This window comes from Trichosurus vulpecula, chromosome 6 (assembly GCF_011100635.1).
Source record: "Trichosurus vulpecula isolate mTriVul1 chromosome 6, mTriVul1.pri, whole genome shotgun sequence".
In the NCBI taxonomy this organism is placed as follows: domain Eukaryota; kingdom Metazoa; phylum Chordata; class Mammalia; order Diprotodontia; family Phalangeridae; genus Trichosurus; species Trichosurus vulpecula.
In genome coordinates this window covers 8,340,866-8,360,482 of record NC_050578.1, presented here as the reverse complement: position 1 = coordinate 8,360,482, position 19,617 = coordinate 8,340,866, and the positions used below count along the sequence as shown (strand labels likewise).

Below are 19,617 nucleotides of genomic sequence, written 5' to 3'. Positions count from 1 at the left end.
TAAATATACCCTGGTGGGAAGAACTGTGCTATTGTATTTACAGCTAAATGTATTCAAAGAATGTCTTAAAGACCATTCTTTATCTTCATCATCAGCACAGTTTTTATGTTAGAATGTTATAGCTTATGGGTAAAACTGTGTGGGTGTATGGAATAGACAAATATCAAGAAATCCAGTTAGAAGGTTGTTATAATAATCAGGTAAGAGTTGATGAGAACCTGAATCAAGGTGGTAGCCCAAGGTTGAAAAGAGGGATTTAAATGGGAAATATGTTATAGTAGTAGAATATCCAAGACTTGGAAATCCAAGTGGATTTTGGAAGGGAAAGAGAAGGAAGAGTCAAGAATGAAGACCTTCTCTCTTACTTTACAGAAAAAATAGAGGCCAACCACTCTTAGCTTTCTCTTCTCTACCCACACCTCAAAATCTATTGACATCACCCTCATTCTCTCCTCCATCATTCAAGTCTTGACAGACAGATGGTGCCATGTCTTGTCAAGCCCAACCCTTCCATTTATGCCCTTTGAACTTTTCCATTTAGTTGAAACTGTGATCAACAAGGTTAGCAGTGAACTCTTAATTGCTAAGTATGATAGAAATATGATGGCATTTTCTCAATCCTCATCCTTTTTAGCCTCTTTACAGCATTTGACTGACCAGTTCCTCCTCCTGGAGACCCTCATCTTCCTGAAGTTTTGGAACATTCTTGATAGTATCACTGGGTTCGACCTCAAGTGTTTTGGTCTTGCTCATCAGGGTTTTCACAAAGATCTGCATCTCTGCAATGCTGTGCCCGCCACTTGGCCACCTCACCAAAGAGAAAGAGCAAGGAGCTAATATTCTAATGGGAGAAAGAAGCTGAAAAGGGTATGTGTGTGGAAAGGGGAAATGAAGGCACCTGGTTGCAGGAGTATGGTAGACAAAGCCATATGGAGACGAGTCAGAGGTACAGCCTGTAAAAGAATGAAAACATGGTTGCCCTGGGCACCGTTCAATGCAATGAAAGAGTTGAAGGAAACTATTTGAATCATAGACTTTTCTAAATTTATTTTTTAAATTCCATGTTTAAATATTAAAAATGAAAAAGATCATTTTCATATGCAAAGTAGAAGAGAGAAGGGGATTATATGTGAAACCATGAATCTATTATATACATCCTGATTTTTTCAAAGTATATGAAAAATGTAATGTTACTTTCAAAGCTCTCCTCCTTAACTTCCTTCTGTACATTTTTAAATATACTTCAATGAATTTCTTTATTTGTTTTTTCTTGGTAACACTCTAACTAGCTCTCCATCTTGCTAAGATATCACCTCCATTGAAAAAAAAAGAAAAAGAAAAAGAAAACTCTTGTAAGCAGTTGTAATATTCATTAAGTTGGGACTTTTTTAATGTTTTAGAATGCTAAATTGACTAAGTGTCTTTTATTGAGCCTTACTAGGTGCAAAGCCCCAGGCCCAAACCCCTAACTACTAGGTACTAAGCCAATGTGGGCGTGAAGCCCCCAGGGCCCTGAGGGGAGTTGCTAAGACCAGAGCCAATAATAGGTGCCTAAGTTCTGGTCACTCAGATGACATTTGATGAAGTCTGAAGACCGTATGAAAAGAGAGAACAGAGCTATTTGCTTGAGGCTCTCACTACTGGAGGAATCTGGGCTTAGGACCCTGGGCAGCTGCTCTAAGAGCCTCCTGGCTTGTTGATCCAGATGTTGATGGTTTTTTGGTGACTATGAATTGTGATTTGGTCTGTTTATATTGTGTATGCTTGTAATTTGTTTGTATTTGCTCTGAAGTTCAGGCTGCTGGCTTTCCCTCCTGAACTAAGTTAGTTTATATGTATATGTTGGATTAAAGTAAGATCGTTAACCCCTTAATATTACTTTCCTTAGTAAAGCAGATCAAAAGAACCTGTGCTGGCAGCGTTCTTGTTGTTGGGCTTGTGTTGGTCTTTTACCCCCACAACAGCTGTTAGTCGAATTGTTGCAACAGCAGTAAACATTTGTTGTTGTTGTTCAGCCATTCTGTCATGTTTGACTCTTCTTGACCCCATGGACCACACTGTTCATGGAGTTTTCTTGGCAAAGATATTGGAGTGGTTTGCCATTTTCTTCTCTAGTAGATTAAAGTAAACAGAAATTAAGTGACTTGCTCAGGGTCAAACAGCTAGTAAGTGCATGAGGCCATATTTGAACTCGGGTCTTCCTGACTCCAGATCCAGTACTCTATCCATTGAACCATCTAGCTACCCCCAAGCAGTAAACATAGTCAAGCAAAAAAAAAATCCACTCCTTTCATGTTTAAAAATTAGTGTCTCTTTCTGTACTTTGAGTCTCTTATCTTTCTGTCAGGAGGTTGGTAGCGTCCTTCATTATTAGCCTCCTGCAATGCCAGTCTATCAGAGCTCTTAAGTGTTGCAAAGTTGTTTTTCTTTAAAATATTGTTACTATATAAATTGGCAGCTAGGTGGTGCAGTGCTGGGCCTGAAGTCTGGAAGATTCATCTTCCTGGTCATTAACCCTATTGGCCCCTGTTTTCTTAGCTGTAAAATGAGCTGGAGAAGGAAATGGCAAACAACTCCAGTATTTTTGCCAAAAAAAGACCCCAAATGGGGAACAGGATTCTGGGAAGATGGCGAAGTAGGTCAGAAAATTTTAAGGTCTCAAGATTTTCCCCCATAAAAGAAAGGAGATAGCATCTCTGGGCAAAGAAAAAGCAGTAAAAATAAATAAGAGTAGGGGCAAAACAGTGGTCCTTCTGGGACAATTGGACATCTGAAGAAAAATCCCGGGAGGGGTTTGGTGCCTGTGAAGAGTAAATGCCTCCAGGCTAGGGAAAGTTTAAACAACAAGCCCCAAGCCCTGGGGTTAGCTGTGTTGGGAAGCTGCCTCAGCCCACAGGAACAAAAACCCTGGGATGGTGAGGGGATTTGGGCACCTGAGGCAGGGAAGACTGAGGGGACCTCTGCTGACAAAGAACACCAGACCCAGTTGCGCCGTGGAAATGTGGTGGGGAGAGGGGAGCAAGAAAACCAGCGCATAATTGGTGAGTGCAGAGGCAGGGACCACTAGCTGCGGGCTAGAGGTCTCAGTTTTGGTTCCAGGCAAGAAGAGAGAACTGAAGAGACACTATCCCCCATACCCCAGGACTAGAGGTGATTACAAAAGCTGAGCTACTACAAATTTTAAAAATGCACAGGCAAAGGAGAAAGAACCCAATTGTAGAGAGTTACTATGGGAATAGAGAAGACTGGGATTCGTCTTCAGAGGATGCTAAAGCACAAAGAGTAACGTCAAATGGTCAGCTGCCCAAAAAGAATTCATAGAAGAACTTTAAAAATACTTGAAAAATCGAATGAGAGAAACTGAGGAAAAACTAAAAGAAAGAAAGAAAGAAAAGAACAATCCAAGAAAAACAAGATTGTGAAAAGAAAGACAACCAATTAGAAAAGGAGATCCAGAATCTTAGGGAAGAAAACAACTCCTTGGAAATCAGAATTGGACAAGAGGAAGCCATCAAAGTTATAAGAGACCAAAAAATAATAAAACGAAATATAAAGAATGAAAAAATAGAAGAGAATGTGAAACATCTCATAAGAAAAACAACTGATCTGGAGAAGAGATCAATAATTATTTAGAGCATTTTCATAAGACTATAGATAGCTTTGATTTCTTCTTCTGAAACCTGCCTATTCATATCCTTTGACCAGTTATCAGTTGGCGAATGGCTTTTATTTTCATAAATTTGACTCAGTTCTCTATATATTTGAGAAATGAGGTCTTTATCAGAGAAACTTACCATAAAAATTCTTTCCCAATTTCTTCCTTTCCTACAAAATTTTGATGCATTAATTTTGTTTGTACAAAACCTTTTTAATTTCATATAATCCAAATTATCCACTTCATTTATGACCCTCTATTTCTTATTTAGTCATAAACTCTTGTCTTATCCATGTATCTGACAGGTAAAATTTTCCATGCTCCCCCAATTTGCTTACGATATCACCCTTTATGTCTAAATCACATATCCATTTCGACCTTCTCTTGGTACACAGTGTAAGGTGTTGGTCTATGCCTAGTTTCTGCCACACTGCTTTCCAGTTGCTCCAGCAATTTTTGTCAGATAGTGAGTATTTGCCCCCAAAAGCTCGGAACTTCAAGTTTATCAAACACTAATTACTATGGTCATTTGCTACTATGTATTGTATATCTGGGATATAGGGTGTGTTCAGGACAGACAAGTGCCTCTGGTGTGAGGAGTGCTGAGCCCTTTTCAAGGCTGCTTTCTACCTTTGGTGTCCACTTGATCCACCAACTCCAAGAAGCTGTAGCATCCACAGCAGCCACACTCAGGTAAACAGTTTTGGCAGACAGGCTAAACAAGTTGATTGAGGGGTCTCAAATCCATCAGTGAGTTAGGGAGGTGCCTGCCCCAAGCATATGGAGACTTCCTTGGTGGAATAGGTGGATGAGAACAATTTTTTCCAATAGCCATGAAGGCAGCTAAAACAGGTGCTGTGGAGTGCTTAGAGCTTGGTTAGATATCAAAGATGCCAAGGTCATCCACTGCATCTCAAGCCATCAGCAGCCACTGGACTGTAATGACTCTGGAAGAGACAGTGAGTTTCATTACATGGAATTCTGCCTCACTTAAATCCAGTTTACACAAGTTTACCATTTTTACCTTTCTCAAAGTCCTATGACAAGAGGAAAGTGATAAAGCAACAAGAGCAGATACACTGAGAGCTATAGTCATGACCCTGCACATAAGCAACCCAGGCCATAGGGTCATTTTATCACTGGAAGCAGCAGTGGAATTTGGCAGCCTCCTGGGTATCTGAGCAGCCTTTTAAGGATAACACTGCTCACCTTCTGGTGTGAAGAAGGTGCTAGAAAAAGTGCCCTAAAAATTGTCTGCTTACCCAACCCCAGCCTGATCACCATGGCAGGGTCCCACCCTGTGTTCAAAACACAAAAAATGTACAAAAACTTCTGCAGAGATGATTCCATTCACTATCAGTACATGGAATATGCACACTGTTATAGACAACACAAAATCCAGTAGACCTAAAAAATAAATAGCTCTTGTTGCAAGAGAACTCAGCTGGTACCACCTCTAAGTAGTAGTCCTAAGTGAAACAAGGCTGTCAAGTGAAGGCCATCTCACTACACATTTTTTTCTGGAGTGGCTGCTGTGAAACAGAATACCATGGAGGTGGTATAGATTTTGCAGTCAAAACTAATCTATTCAACAAGCTTGCATGCCTACCAAAAGGAGTGAATGACAGACTTATGACAAACCAATTGCCACTTTCAGGAAGATGCCATGCCACCATCATTAGTACCTATGTTCCAACCGTTTGCCTCAGGTTAAAGTCAATCCCCTCCCTAGCTGAAGTTCCAACTGAGTTTATGAATGCCCTTAAGCTCTTTTTGGGTGGCAAAGCACCTGGTGTTGATTCTATGCCAGCTGAGATTTACAAGGTGTGTGTGTGTAGAGGGAGGTGTCCATTGCTCATACAAGGTGACTGAAATTTTGTGGGTTATATGGCAAGAGGAGGTTATCCCCCAGAAGTTCAAGGACACCTCCATTGTCCATCTCTATAAATGTAAAGGAAATCAATTGTGCTGTGACAGTCACGGAGGGAGTGGGGGAAAAGGGGGAGGGGAGGGGACTCTCTCTTTGTCACTGCTGGCAAGATTCTTGCCAGAGTCCTCCTTAAGGCTGATCCTTCACCTGGGAGATTGTCATCTGCCTTAGAGCCAGTGTGGTTTCAGAAAGGACTGAGGAACTGTTGATATGCCAAGAGAAATTCAGGAGAAATGCCAAGAGCAGAACAGAGGTCTGTACACAATGTTTGTAGAGCTGACCAAGACTTTTGATGTAGTCAGTCATGAGGGCTTATGGAAAATTATGTCAAAATTTGGTTGCCCAGAAAAGTTCAGTATTGTACTTCAATTTCATAATGGCATGCTTGTCCAGATTCTGCATAACGGACAATGGTCTCATGCTTCTTCAGTCACCAATAGAGTGAAACAAGGCTGTGTGCTTGTGCCCCTGCTATTTAGCATGATATTTTCGACCGTGTTGTCAAACGCCTTCAGTGAAGACAAGTACAACATCAAGGTCAGCTGCCACACTGATGGTAAATTCAACTTGGAAAGGTGTTTCGACAATCCGGCTAGCAGCTGCTGTGGGGGTGTAAAACCAACAACAACCAGCTCACAGAACGCTGCAAGCCCAAGTTCTTTTGATCTGCTTTACTAAGGAAAGCAATGTTAAGGGGTTAACAATCTTACTTTAATCCAGCATACAAATATCATTCACTTAGTTCAGGCGGAAAAGCCAGCACCCTGAACTTCAGAGTAAATACAAACAAATTACGAAGATCAACAGACAGGCCTTGTCTGATTCAAATCACAATACATAGTTACCAGAGTTGAACAAAGTCCGAACATCCGGGTTACAAGCTGGAGGGCTGTTAACTACAGCTTCCCGGAGTGTCCACATCAGCATGCCATCAGGAGTGAGAACCCTAAGCAAACAGCTCTCTCTTCCCTTTTTGTGCACTCTTTAGCAGTCATCAAACATCATCTGAGTGACCAAAACTTAAGCTCTTACTATTGGCTCCAGAGTTAGCACCTCCCCCTAGGACCCTGAGGGCTTTACACCCACATTGACTTAGCACCCAACAGATAGGGGTTTGGGTCTGGGGCTTAGCACCGAGTAAGACAGTCAAAGACACTTAATCATTTTAAAACAGTAAGAAAGTCCCAACTTAATTGATATTACAAAAGGCTACAAGCTAAGATGAAAGTAGAGGGTGTGTTGGCACATGATTTTTTTATTTGCAGATGATTGTGCACTGAATGCAGCCTCTGAAACTGAGATGTAACAAAGTATGTATCGTTTCTCTGCTGCTTGTACTAATTTTGGCCTAACAGTTAACACCAAGAAGCCACAGCCAGCACCACACTGCTCATACATGGAACAGTTGGTTACAGCAAATGAGAAGTTTTGAAATTTGTGGATGTTTGCCTACCTTAGCAGGATACTTTCTAGAGATGTACACATTGAAAATGAGGTTGATACATGCATTGCCAGACCTAGGCTCTGAAGGAAAGTGTGGGAGAGAAGAGGTATTAGGGTGACAACTAAACTGAAGGTCTAAGGAGCCTTTGTGCTGACTTTATTGTTGTATGCCTGTGAAACCTGGACACTATGCCAGCACCATGCCAGGAAATTAAATCACTTCCATTTGAATTGTCTTAGGAAGATTCTGAAGATCACCTAGCAGGATAAGATACCAGGTACCAAGGTCCTTTCTAGAACTAAATTGTCAAGCCTTCAAACTCAACTGTAGAGAGCACAACTACAATAGGCTGGCCACATTGTTTAAATACCAAATGTATACTTGCCTAAAAGACTATTTTATGGAGAACTCACAAAGGGCAAGCACTCAGAAGAAGCAATGCAAGGACATTTTCAAGGTCTGTCTTAAGAACTTTGGAATTGCAAGATAGTGGCTGGAAAGCAGGAACTAGCATGAGCTCACCTCCAAGTCCCTCCAAAAACCTATAAAAATGGCTCTGAACCAATTCTACAACTGCAGAACCCACAAAATAGCAGAGAGAAGCAGGGCTCCAGCCCAGGACAGCCTGGATGGTCTCTGGGTGAGGTCTTTCGCGCACGGAGCTGGGAGCGGAGCAGAGCCCAGCATGGGTGGTGCAGACCAACCAGACCAGGAGCCTGGCGGAGAGGGCCCTAGCGCCCTGAATCAGTGAGCTGCAGCAGTTACCAGACTTCTCAACACACAAACACCAAAGACAACAGAGAAGGTTAGTGGGAAAAGCTGCTGCGGACAGGGGGATAGAGTTCGCAGTTCAGCCACCCCCCCCCCCCCCCGGGGCAGCAGAGGTGTGGCAGCTACAGAACTACAGCTGCAGTTGCTTCCCGCCCCAGGCCCACCTGGTGGGAGGAATTAAGTGGCAGATCAGAGCAGAAGTGAAGAGCCTGCTGAAGGTCTAAGTCCAGTCCGGGCTGGGGGTTCTTGGGGAAGGAGTAGTGCTGGTGTGGCAGAGCTGGCGCATCCCCCCAAAGCTTGGAACATAGAACTCTTAACTCTACAAGCAGTCATACCCCACTGAAAAACTCAAGGGTCAAGTTAGTTGGCTGGGAATATGGCCAGGCAGCGAAAACGCACCCAGATTCAGTCTCAGACTTTGAAATCTTTCTTTGGTGACAAAGAAGACCAAAAGATACAGCCAGAAGAAGTCAACAAAGTCAAAGAGCCTATAACAAAAGCCTCCAAGAAAAACATGAACTAGTCTCAGGCCATGGAAGAGCTCAAAAAGGATTTGGAAAAGCAAGTTAGAGAAGTAGAGGAAAAATTGGGAAGAGAAATGAGAAGGATGCGAGAAAACCATGAAAAACAAGTCAATGACTTGCTAAAGGAGACCCAAAAAAATACTGAAAAATATACTGAAGAAAACAACACCTTAAAAAATAGACTAACTCAAATGGCAAAGGAGCTCCAAAAAGCCAATGAGAAGAAGAATGTCTTGAAAGGCAGAATTAACCAAATGGAAAAGGAAGTCCAAAAGACCACTGAAGAAAATACTACCTTAAAAATGAGATTGGAGCAAGTGGAAGCTAGTGACTTGATGAGAAATCAAGATATTATAAAACAGAACCAAAGGAATGAAAAAGTGGAAGACAATGTGAAATATCTCATTGGAAAAACCACTGGCCTGGAAAATAGATCCAGCAGAGATAATGTATTCATAGCTGAGAAATTACACAGTGCCTGAAGATCACACTAACACTGGAGACAGAATGACAATGGAAAAAAGAGAAAATTATCACCATGGAAAGGAAAAGTGATCAATAGGTCTTTTGAGGTAAGGAAAAGAAAGCAAACCCTCCAGAATTTCTCAATGGTAATTTGAGATGTTGTGTCTTATTTTTTAGAGTTTTGTTTATTAAGTCTCATTTGGAATTCAAATTTAATTTGGGACCCAGACAACACAGTTTATCACATGAAAATCTGAGAGGGAAATGGTAGGATCATAGCTTTAGAGCACCCCACATTTTAAAGAAAGGTTATACAACTTGCCCAGGATCACAAATATCTGACAAATCATTATGGTATTACACTAATTTGGGGAATCATTTAATATTTGAATATGAAAAATTAAAACTTAGTGTCTGTTTATCAATCTGTCTTGAAAGTTCCCTTTACCTTCAGGGCTCACAAGTGGGCCTTCTTGCATTCCATTAGTTCCATGCCACTGACTCACAAAGGGAACTACCCTTTGGTTACAATAATCCTGAAAGAGGCATGCAGAACAAGACAGTGCCTATCCCTTGGAATTAGATCACTAAGAGTAGCTTTCCTAAGCACTACAATTTTCTTTTTTAAATCCGTTTTGCTGATAGTGACTTGCTTTTTTGTCCTGCACCAGCAAATGGAGGAAATATAAACCTTACCTTTCAAAAAAGCCTAGTAGCTATGTTTAAAATGAGGATAAATTCCTGGAATAGTTGCATAAATGGGATGTTCAGCAAACCCTGTAATAATAATACCTACAGCTATGGGAGCAGAGCAGTTAGAGGACCTCCCTGATGTATTTTACATGTAGCTAGTAAAATCGTGGGATCACGGATTTAAAGCTGAAAGAATCTATCCAATCCAACCTTTCTATTTTACAGATGAGGAAACTGAGGCACAAAAAGTATAAGTGACTTGCCTAGAGTCACAAAGATAGGAAGAATCTTGGGTTGCATTTGAATCTAGGTCTAAGTCCAGTACTATAGCTACTTCCAGTGACTTCTGCAAAAGACCTCCTCTGATTTCTCATCCTGGTTCTCAAACACAGTTTAAGAAGCACTGGAGGGGTTGCGAGTGGAAAAAGTTTGAGAAGCCCTGGATAGAAGAGAAGCTGAGTAGAAATCTCTAGTTTAGGCAGATTCTACCAATCTGTAAAGGTTTCAAGTACAAGCAACATACTGCAGGCAGATTAGTTTTATTGCCCAGTAACTAGCTTGGCCACGTTTTGTGTGTGTGTCTGTGTGTGTGTGTCTGTGTGTGTGTGTCTGTGTGTGTGTCTGTGTGTGCGTGCCCACATGCGCACGCACATGTATGTACGCGTGCACCACGTGCCACAGCAATTCACGAAACTGTCTACAGAGAATTGTGGAAGGAGTCATGAACCGCCTCAGGGAGGGAGTGTTCATCCTAATGAAATCATAGTTCTGAAATACTGAAGTAAGGAGAGTAAGAATATTATAACTGAGTCTTGAGAATCCCAACTAGCAAGACTGAAAGAGAAAAACCCATCACATTATATACTAAATATATAATTGTCCAGTAACAAAGAAATGAATCCAAACATGTCAGTGTGTTGCAACACACGTTTTAAAAAGTGGCTGGAATGTCATCAAATAGGAGGGATAGAAAGAATGAGATCAAAGAGGTTGTCACTGTATTTCCAGAAGAGTTCATGGAAGATCTCCAAAGGCAGAGGTTTTTTTTCCCTGTACTTTAAATATGTATATATTTCATTGATTTGTAATACCTGCACTTCCTAATTCATCTCTTCTCATTCTTCCTCAGAGTCATTCCTTGTAACAAAGAATAAAAATGATTGAGAAAGGGAGAAGTTCAAAAAGTTCAGAAAAAATTAACCATCTTATCAACCAAATCTAATTATACATATATTGTTTCACACCCATTGTCTCTCCTTCTGCAAAGAAGAGAGATGCATTTTCTCAACACTCTACACATGGTTTTTATAAAGAAGAGAATTCTAGACAGAAACTTTGATGTATGTTTGAAGGTAAAGAAACACGGAGACTGTCCAGTCAGATATAATATCCTATTATAGATATAGAACTCAGAGAGACATCGGAGGTCATCTACAACCTCGTGAATTAAGTGTTATTATCTCCACTTACATATGAGGTAACTGAGATACCAAAAGATTTACCCAAAGTGACATGACCAGTAAGTGAATGATTCCAGACTTGTACCAAGTTTCTTTTGATTCCCATTCAAGTGTTCTTTCCTCTCTACCAGAATATGTCTCCTGTAAAACAGAAGTATACAGAAAGCCCTGGGTTCAAGTTCTGTCTCTGGACCTGACAGAGGCATATACTGGCTGTGTTACCCTAGAGAAGTCAGTTAACTTCTCAGTACCCTAAGTTTTAGAGAAAGTACCAATCTGCAAACTTAGAGTTTCCTATTCTATTTAATCACAGGTTCAGTCTCCATCCCTAAAATGGAAATATTTATTCTTCTATATTTCTTATGGTAACTAAAAACTATTTGCCTTATCAAAGACACAAACAAATAAAATCATGATTTCGTTCAACAGTGTAGTATATGTAGATCAAAATTCTATAATGTCACTATGCCTGGCAGCTAGGTAGATCAGTACACAGAGCACTGGGCATGGAGTGAGGAACACTAGAGCTCAAAAATGGCCTCAGATACTTAGTAGCTGTGTGACCCTGGGCAAGTCACTGAACCTTAGTTTAATCAACTGTAAAAAAATGGGGATAATAGTACTGCCTCCCAGAATTTTTGCAAGAATCAAATAAGATAATTATTGTAATGTACTTAACACAGTTATTGGCACATAGTAAGCACTATATGTTAACTATTATTATTATTACTATTAAACATTTATTTTTTCCTTCCTGTACCTTCTTATTCTATAGGCTTTACATCTGTGTTATTCCATAAATCTTTCATAGATGATTCACTTAACATGGTATAGTCAAACTTATCCCACTAAAATGCACATTCAACTTTCACTAGTAAAATTAACTCTTTAATAATGTAAATTGCCTTTGCCTATGAGACTTATCTCATGTGCATAAATAAGTCATCATCAAGAAAGGATGTTATAACTGCCAGTATGCCAACAAAATATAATGAAGGTGAACGAATACCACTTTAGACTCCAATTGCCTGCAACATGGTATTTGGGAGCTCCGAGGAAGGCATAAAATTCACTGATGGAAAATATAAATGTTTGTTTTTGTAATGAGGTAACTAGACAATGAGGGCCTCATCCTTAAAGAATGTATAATATCTGCCTGCTGCCCATTCATGTGGAGGCTTGGTGTGTTACTTCCAGAAGTATATAATAAAGGGGTCACTTCCTCCCAATTCAGAGCATATATAGGCATTCTCTATTTCTGTTAGCTTCCTGTTTGGTAGTGAGCAGCCTTTTAATTGGCTGCTGAACCATAACTGAATGTGCATACAGAAGTCTCAAACAGATGAACTCCATTTCTCTTCGCTGGTGTCAAGCGAGGTAAGAAATGCTATAAGACTCAAGGGAAGGGAGAAGTGACAGTAACAAAATAGAGCTCCCTATCTGGAGAGCTTCCTCTCTTTCTTCTGTCTCAGATAGATATAGAGAGATAGATGGATGCATAGAGCATTTATTAAGCACTTACTATGTGCCAAGCACTGAGAATATAAATATAAGCCAAAAAGATAAAGAGATAGAACCTGATCTCAAGTTCACATTCTAATGGGAGAAGACAACACATAAATAGGAGCTGGGAAGTGGAGGTTTATCGGGAGGGAGGATACCTGAACCAGGGTCAAGGATGCTATGGAGGAGCTGGAAAAGTCCAGAGAGGCAAGAGTGCAGCCAGAAGTCAAGTAACCATGAAATTTGTGGGAATTCACCAATCAGAGAAGAGGTCTTCAGGGCTATCATTTTTCTCTATCATTTTCGTTCTTTCCTGATCTTAAGTGAATGAATACTATAGATGGACTAGACAAGATTACAACTTTGTGACCTTCTAAAGATTGAAAGAACCATCGAAAGTCCCCTCAGCAACCACAGCTAATAGCCGCAATAGGAAAGTCCAGTAAGGAAACAGTCCTAAAAAGCAACCTGCTTGACCCAGAGCAACAGTAAATCAACCCAGCAGTCAAGACACCAGATCCTACAAGCAAGGAAGTGACTTGTCCATCAGCTATGCCTCACTCAGAAATTAACTGGGGGCAGGAATTTTTGTAGCAATTACTTTATATTTTAGTTCATTTTCCCCAAGGACTGAAGTGTTTAGAGTCTCAGGGAGATATTGTTTTACTTCACTGCTTGCCATAAATATCCATTTGATAAAGCCAATTGATGTTAATCAGTTAATTTATATTGGGGAGATGTTACTTGGTCAACTGATATTGAGGGGAGCACACAAGATGAGGACTTGTGTGCTATAATACTAAGAAGAAAAACCTCAAACTCCTCAGGGTTAGCCCTACAGGGGTGAAGAACCTGCAGCTTCGAGGCCACATGTAGCCCTCTAGGTCCTCAAGTGCAGCCTTTTCACTGAATGCAAATTTCACGGAACAAATCCTTTTGTTAAGGGGATATTTAGTCCAACTGCTTCATTTTACAGTTAAGGAAATTGAGGAAACAGAGAAGTTAAGTGACTTATCCAGGGTTGCACAACTAGTAAGTGCCTGAGACAGAATTGGAACCGAGGTTCTCTGACTCTTAAGTCTGGGCTCCTTCCATTTCATGTCAATACCTGTATTAGGTATTGAGTTGGAAAATTAAGGTACAGAGAGGGCAGTGACCTCCCCAGAAACATACTGCCAGTCAGTGTTGGCAACAAACTCATTACAATGTCCAAAAAGCTAAGACAAACTAAATCCCTTTCTAAGGAAAGAGACAAAACAAAGAGTATAAACTATGTGATAAGAATTAAGTATAATGTGAAAATAATCACAGTTCCAGAAAAAAATGAAAATTTTTATTTGCAAAGCATTTAACGAATCATATCCTGCCAAATCTCTCCTGTTCCATATATAGTGAAGCCTATGTAATATACTTTTCTAGTTCCAAGAAGCTATGTGGATTAATTATTTAGAATACTGTATTTTCTTCTTTTTCTCAAGAATGCTTTCTCCATTTAGCTTTTTCTTCTGCCCTCAGGATTATATATCTAAGGTTTTCTTTTTTTCTCCATAAGGTCAACAATTCATGTGATTCATGCTCCAGTGTCCCAGTGTAGTCTCACAAATAAACACAAATAAGAACCATTGCTAGATACTGTAAAAATTCACCACTAAGATGTTTTGTTTTTCCTGGTACACATTAGCATTCTTCAGACAACATTTGCTTTATTTTTTTCCTTTGGATTTTCTTTCTTGGTATTTGACAAAGACAAATGGTGGAAGTTACAGGGATTAGCTTTAGACTAAGTATAAAGAAAAACTTCCTGGTATAATGTCCTATCTCTTTATAGTTTGTTGCTTAGTTAAACCTACTCAGACTTCTAAGAGTTACAATTTCTCTGAGAGACAGTTGTTGAGGGCTGCCTGAGAATTCTGTGACAGTTGTTAAAGCACTTTTAAATGTGACATATTATTATGCACTGAATAAACATGGGCACTAGAACTGCTGTGTGATTTTTGGCGGGGGGTGGGGGAAATGTAATTCATCTGATTATAGACAGAAAAGAATTTGATTTCTAATTATAAGCTAAGGTAGAGTTGTTCACAAAGAGGCTCCAGTGACTAGACCCAGAAGGATAAGGGAAGAGAGAAAAGGGAAACGATATATTTCTGAATTGCATCTACTAAGTTTGAAGCTAGAAGTAATATATATTGGAGTTGCTATTGATGAAAAAGTGGGTGAACAGTTTGAGTTCAGGAAATCAAAGAAGCTATTAAGAGGATCAACTAATCAGACTGAGATAGTGTGCTCATTGGGGTGTTAGTCAAACACAGTGTGGATCAACTCTTAGCTATGAAGCTTCTAATCAACACAGAAGCTTTTATGGAATTTCTGTGGACAGTTCTTGAGACAGAGAGAGGGTACTGAAGTTCACAGTTCTACAGTTGTCAGTGACTCTGAGCACAAGGATTTTCCTTGCTTACATGTTTCCTTGGCAGGTTTCTCAAAGTGTCTGTCCACTCTCTCCCACAGGTACTGCGCATTGACTAGTTTAAGAGTGACTCTAGTTTATGTGTAAATTGTATGCTTTCATATGTGAATGTTTGTGAAATTACTGTTATTTCTTTTGCCTTGTTGTTAAGCTAATAGCTATGTTTAAGATCCAGAAATGTCATCATTGTGAGTGGTTGGTTATGTAAATGAAAACTCATTGATGGTGAGTAAAGGAAATATATTTCTTCACAATAGGCTTACTTCTTGAACCCTGAGAAAATGTGAGTAAGATAGAATGAGCTGAGGCCAGAAACAGTCGTGTGTGTATGAATACTAGGAATGGTCCAGACCTATGATTCTGTTTATACAGGGAACTCCTAGAGAGAAAGATTCTTCTACCATTGTAGATTAGCAACTCCTCTGTACCTTGGAGTCCTGGAGAGTTTTATCTACGTACGGGGTTTAATGGCCTTCCAAGCATTACACAGCAAGTATGTGTCAGTGTATCAGAAGCAGGTGCTGAATTAGGCAAAAAATTGCCTGAATTTTATGAGGTTAGGGAGTTCCTGGTGAGGAACTCCCTCTGCCAACATAGCTAGTACCTCCTCTGCAATTTATAATCTGAGAGTTGCCTGAGGGCACTGAAAGGTTAAGTGCTTTAGCAGGTCTTACAGCCAGTACTTGTGGAATGTAGAACTTGAACACAGTGCTTGTTGACTCCAAAGTCAACTTTTGTAGCTAATGCACCTATCTTTTTTTTGTCTAAACCAAAGGAGTGACTCAAATGATTGCTATTTCAGGCTGGTAAGAGAGAAGATGGAGCCATAAGCAGGTAAAGGAGATATTAGGGCACAAATTGTGCCTCCTTCCTGTCTCTTTTCAAATCACCCCCTCCCCTTATTCTCCTCAAAGATAAAGCTACCCCTGAATTAAGATGGAAGGTACAACTTATCTGCTTTTTCAAATGCTCTGATCTCCCAGACCTTACTCTCTTTTCTTACTAATTCTGTTTAGAAACATAAAAAGTATATCTAGCCTTTTCATCTTTTTTATCACAATAAGACTTTTCTCAGAATTTAAATGACCTTTGCTGTAGAACTACCCTCATGAACGTTTTCCCAATATACTTTTTGTTTTTTGTTCATTGTGAAGTCAGACTAGATTTAGATCCATATACAGAGACCACATCTTCCCAAACAAACAGAACTGTTCTGTCCTAGTCTTTCTGGATGGCAGACTGTCTCTAGACTATTCTTGTGCAGGAAGCTTTTTGTTTTGTTTCCATTCAAAAGCAAATAGTTGTTAAGTGTTTCATCTTTTAAGACATTACAATCTCCAAAATTGATGTGACCAGTTAAGATTGGGATGATGAAGAAGAAAGCCATTAGTCAAACTTTCTCTTGACAATCCATGTGCATCATTGTCCTTCAGGAATGTTCTTTGTGGAGAGGGGAGGGGAGGGAAGGGAAGGAAAGGGAAGATAGAAAAGGAAGGGAAGATGGTAGGGAAAAGAGGCCCGAATACATCCTCCAAATCTCCTCTGTCTCAAGGGTAGGTTTACTAGATGAAACTAGTATACAAGACCTTTTGGGAAGATGTTCTGGATAGCTAAACAAGCAGCTGAAATAACTTGGTATAAGAGACTCAAAACATCCACCATCCCCTAACACAGGGAAAATTCCAAGTAGGAGACAATTAGGACATCCATTTTAGATCAATATTCGCTGGATTGTACATAATAGTCAACGTTGGGCCACTTCCACAATACAACATGAAAAAATCCCCACAATGCCAGGCTTGCAGGCAACTTTCCTAGGGACTGTAGAAACTGTACATCTCTCTTCACCATCCTTCTCTCCCTCTCTCCACCCAGTAAATATTTGATGTCCCTGGGGTATAATTTTGGTCTCTGCTTTTATATGAGCCCTATACCTATATCATTTCAATGAATAAAGGTAAAGCTGGGATCACAAGAATACAAAGAGCATTCCAGCATTACTGGAAGCTCAGTGTGTCCATGGAGATTATAGGCCCAGAGTTCTTTCGTCATCCTGGTCTGTACACCTACCCCCACTCATTGTCTCTGAACTCTGCTAATACACTCCTGTGCATTGTGCTCACTCGCTGGCCTTGGCAGATGTATGTATGTGTATGTCATTTTATAGAAAGATGCTTCTGCCTGAGAGAATAGATGACAAAGAGCTACAGAAGCTTGCCAGCTCCAGGGTAAGCTCCTCTGCCTTTCGATGCTTTAGTTCTAAGGCTTGGCCAGTGATGCCACCATGATGATCTTTATTAATTTTGTTTTGCCATAGCAATAACTGTGGGCTCATTCCTAACTTACAATTTCCACTGTTAAAGAACAGCTCTAGGCTGAAAACGGAGAATTTGGGACTACCAGATGATTTTAAAAGGGGAAGGAAGTATTGTGGGGCCTCTTTTTAAGATTAAGCTGTGGTCTTTTTTTAAAGCATATAAATTTAATTTACCCCAAGTCACAGATGGTAAAACTAAGAGTCTTATTGAATTTACATTCAGCTTATATAACCTTTCTTTTCCCCCCTTTTTTCCTGTTGTTTAAAATTCAACTTTAACACAAAAGAGAGTGCTTGAAATTCAGCCACATCCTACATTAGAAACACAGGATCACTGCTACTCATAAGCCATAGGAGAGTCAATTGGGAAGCCATGCTACACAGGCTGGCATTCCATTGACTAGAGTCAGAAAAATGCTCACTCTTGACCCTGGAGGATGGGGGGAAAGGGTGGTAAAGAAACTCATGAGAAATGCTACAATTTCAGTGGGCAAGAAGTCGATCTATTTTAAGCAGTGCAACAAGTTAGGGATAGGGGACACTGATCCCTTCTAAATCCCTGTGGGGAGTAGGCCTGTAAATTCATATAGCAGGTGGTTGAGAAATGTTTCTTTTTTCCTGAATGCAGTCACTGCCCCTCCTTCCAAGGCCTCCTAGCTAGCTTGCTGTTGGAGGAAGAAAAGATAGACTTCACTGAGCATACTAGACTCATTCTTCCCTACTGGCCCTAGCAAAATAAAACAGAAAGGAATACCTTTTTCTTTGTGCACTGATTTTTATCACATAAGTATAGCAAGAACTGCAAATATTCTCCTCTCTGGTGTGCAGGAATGTTGAAGGAAAGCTTGGCATCTGCACCTTCATGGTTTTGACTCAGAAATAGCCCTGGATACTTTGAAAAAAAACTTTTATCATTTGTCTTTGAGGGAAATTGCAAGGACTAAAAGTCATTCACCAAGAGGCTGGAATAATCTCTCAAGACTCTAGCCCTTATGGGGAGGCACTGCTACCAGGAGAAGAACTATCATCTGAATACTGAGAGAAGGAAAATACTATACTATAGATTTATCCTTTCCACATTGTGGGGAAGGGGAGCGGAATAAGAGGTGTGGTACCCTGTCAATCTGGAAAATCAGCATAAAATTTTTTGTCACTCTCTTTGTACCAGAAAAGAAGAAATTGTGTATATTTATGGTATTAAAAGATAGAATATGTTGATATTGTACAATACTATGCATATGTTTTATTCATTTCTGAGTTTCTAAACTTTTTCTGTGTCATCTGTTGGCCTTCATGTGTCATCTGCAGCTTCCACAAAACTCCCCCAAAATTCCCATTTAAGCTTTTATGCTGACCCACAATACAGAGAAATTGCAATGGGAAAAGTAGAGCTGTGGTAGGGATAACTATAATATCTTTTCCAAGTAAATACAATATTGGTGAGACAAATATGGTAGGAGTTAGGAGGAGTAAGTGTGTTCCTGATGGTTAGGCACGTATTTGTGAAGTCCAAGGTCACAGGAATAGTACAAGAAGATTTCAATCTATAAAGAATAAGATAAAGAAGCAGCTCTCTAGAAAGAGGAATGGCCATTGTCACCTACTAGGAACTAAGAAAAGCTGTAGGTGCAATGATGTGCAGGATAAGGCACCAGCATAGAAGCAGAAGACACCATCTGGTACCATAAGCTCATGTAAGAAAAGTTAAGGGGTACACAAGGTGGTGGAAAGATGGAAATAATGGCTGCAGGAAGGAATCCTGAAGAGAACATGAGGAAAAATGAATTATGCAAAGAGATGTGAGTTGTAGACAGTGATGCTCCGAAAAAGTAGCGCTATGTAGAAGTGACCCAGACGCCCCTGCTGGAGCTCTACTCAGAGCAACACTCTAAGCATGTAAGTCTCCGCAGGCTTCTTGAGACATTGCTCGCTGCTGAGTAGTATTATTTCATATAGGCTCTGATAGAAATACTGTTTGTGTTCTTTGACCTTTAAACAAATCTATCCATTTTTTGACTTGTGAACTGTGCGCTTACAAGGGGAGCTGGTGATGACACACCGGAGGCAGAGGAGAATAGGTTATTCAGGAAATTCTTAAATTATCTGGTTCGGAGCAATTGATGGGAGAAGTGAAAAATTCTCCCAAAGCATAAAGTCTTCACTTTAAATGAATGCCTCTGTTAAATGGAAATATTTTTTATCGTGCAGCCAAGCTCATAGCGTGCTGCCTCAGTGCCACACGAATGATCCTCTGGGGATAATTGTAGTGGTGTCTCATGGTCTTGGTCAGCCCAGAAGGAGAAAAGAAGAAATTCTTTTCTACTCTGCAACTTGAGGGGGTTTGTTGTCTAGACTTGATGAGCAAGAGAAGGAGATAGGCGTTTA

The 19,617-nt window shown here is 40.1% G+C and overlaps 1 pseudogene; it reads right to left on the bottom strand.

Moving 5' to 3' along the window:
• Positions 1-639: 639 nt before the first annotated feature.
• The window catches only part of LOC118853300, a 70,848-nt pseudogene continuing 51,870 nt past the window's right edge, over positions 640-19,617 (bottom strand).